The sequence below is a fragment of the Phalaenopsis equestris genome, unplaced genomic scaffold, assembly GCF_001263595.1.
Source record: "Phalaenopsis equestris unplaced genomic scaffold, ASM126359v1 Scaffold000002, whole genome shotgun sequence".
NCBI lineage: Eukaryota > Viridiplantae > Streptophyta > Magnoliopsida > Asparagales > Orchidaceae > Phalaenopsis > Phalaenopsis equestris.
The window spans coordinates 78,774,666-78,777,625 of NW_018164444.1; positions in this window are offsets into that span (position 1 = coordinate 78,774,666).

Below are 2,960 nucleotides of genomic sequence, written 5' to 3' on the forward strand. Positions count from 1 at the left end.
TTGGCCACATATTTTGCAATGAAAAAAGATAACCACGTAGGTCATAGTGCTAAAATACATTTGTAATTGGTTGCATAAGCCACAGTGAGTCACTACAAGAGCGTTAATTGGCCAGAGAGACCATAATTGGTGTTACATCGATTGATGATTGTAACTCTTTTCTCAGATTTTTATTTTACTCTAGATAGATCATTTTTTGGTATGCATTATGTAGAAAACCTAAAGAGTTTGGAGAAATTCACCATTTTTTTTTAATAAGATGACCATAAACAGTTGTTGCAGAAAGTTATCGTTGAATCTCAATATGACATTATTAATTTCACCGTATTTGAGATGATTTGTCACACGTTTCATTACCTCGTATTTGGAATACTTCGTTACATGCTATTTAAAATGACAAAAAAATATCATAATATCTTAAACAAATTTTAGATAGGATATATCTAAAGATAAATGATCATGAAATTCATACTCACGCTAAACCCTAATGTCGATCACATTATTTCAATACTTAAAATAATTTCTTAAAAATAAATTTATTAATCTGATTAAATAAAATAACTATTAAATTCCTTTTATAAAGTTATATATTCTAAATATATGTAGTATAAACTTTAATCTATATTTTTAGACTTAGTGCAAATGTATATTAATTTTGGTCACATTATTTAAATGAAAAAAATCATATATTTATTAGGAAAATTCACGTACATGCTGCACACTTTTTATGGATATAATTCTAGAAGCCCTAAAATTTGGAGTTTAATGTTGAACTCTTTTAGGACATTAGGTCTCAAATTGGTCATGGGTCCACACAATCTTGGCCTAACATATAAACCAAATAGGAAATTTACAGGCATATCAAGAGAGGGGGACAATCATAATTTTATTAGGGAAATTTACAGGCATATCACACAATTTTTATGAATTTACTTATCTACCACCTAAATTTCAATATTTACATTTATAACACCTAAACTTCTTATACGTAGGGGTGTAAACGAGCCGAAAACAAGCGAGCCAAACTCAGCTCGTGTTCGGCTCGTTTATATTTCGAGCTCAAAAAGTGTGTTCGTGTTCGGCTCGTTTGCTTAACGAGCAGAGCACGAGCTGTTCACGAACAAAGAGTCATTTGAACAACCCTAATCATGTCGCCATAAGACAATAAGGGTTTGAGCAAGATTTAAAAATTATTATTTATTTAAAACATCATTTGAATCTAATTTAATAATTTTTATTCTATTTTCTTAATTAATGTTTTGATTATAAATCTTTGTAGGATTATAAATCTTTGTAGCCTTGTAGTCAATTAGATTTTCTTAAAATACTACTTATATATATATACACTTGATTAGTAGTATTTTGAGCCAAAACGAGCCGAACACGAACGAACACATCTTAGTTCGTGTTCGGCTTGTTAACTTATCGAACAAAATTAACGAGCCGAACACCAGCTTCTTAACGAGCCGAACACGAGCTGTTCACGAACAACGAGCCATTTTGACAGCCTTGGGAGCAGGAGGCCAAAGAAGCCCTAACTGGCTTCGGGGTATCATCTCTTATTAACGTAAATATCAAATTTAGGTGACAGATATGTAAATACTTGATAATTGCGTGTTATTTATGTAAATGTTCTTTAATATTGAAAATTCCCTGAATATTAATGGTCGGCTTCGCTGCAGCTCAACACCTGACCGGGACGACCGCGTCTGGTCTCCGTTACAACTGCCGGTATGTTTACCTTCCCGGCCTGATGCTCAAAATTTAATTTTTCATTCCCTTATAATTAAATCATTTCAATTAAAATTCACACGATTTATGAATATTATTCATAATTATAATTATTTATCTACTGATTGCATTGGAGTTGATGCATCATCTAGATATTTTTATTTGATCATATGAGATCATATGATATTTTTCTATGAGCTGATAGCCTTAATGACATCAGAATCAGGTGGGTGATTTTAGACACATTGAATTTCTGTTACCACGATGCTCGATTTGATTATAAGCGTGTCAAATTTAGAGTTTGTTTGACCATCTAATTAACAACTCAGAGCCTCCAAATAATTGTTTAATGGCTTGATCAAGACTTGATTGGACTCGCGTTGGGTCAAATTTGTTATCATTGAGTTTGACTTGTCGAGACTGTCAGTTCAACTGTTAAAACATTGAAATCGGAGCTCTAGATAGCTTTTAATTTGAATCGAAGCATTTTTTGTTTAAAAATGATTTGAGATTTTATATCATCTTGTAGGGAAGTTTACGACATACCACACAATTCTGTATGTATTTACATATTTTACACTCAAAATTTGATAAATTGTGTTATAAACCTATGCATGAAAATGTGTATTTTATTTTTAAAAATATAGTAAAGGATGATATTTTTAATGTGATGTTAAATATTTGAGTGATATGAATGTAAATATGAATGTTTAGATGTAAGATATGTAAATACATGAGAATTGTGTGATATATATATGTAAATGCCCATATATTTTAATATCCTATTTTGCTTAAAATCCTCACAAACAAAAATTATATTGTGCAAGTTAAATAATTAAATATATTAACTAAATACATTTTGAGTGCATTGAGTGAAAAAATAAATGTTAATTAATATGAATGAATAAACAATAATAAGCTTAGAAAATGGTTGTATCACTAAAGTAATATAGTATAACATATAAACTCTATTTGACAATATTAATCTATGAATTCTAATTTTTTTCCTTGCTAAGAAAAAAGTGTTGTATACATTTTTTTGTTGTAAATTCTCCTAAATTAATCTATAGTGAAATATGCAATAGTAATAATAGTATGTATCGATCAATTAAATGAGAATAAATTAAAAAAAATAGTATTTTTAATGTTGATCTTCCTTTTGGAGTTTATTATTTTTTTTCCCTCTGAGTTGGGATAAGTTTGGTTAAACCCTAATAAATATGCTTTAA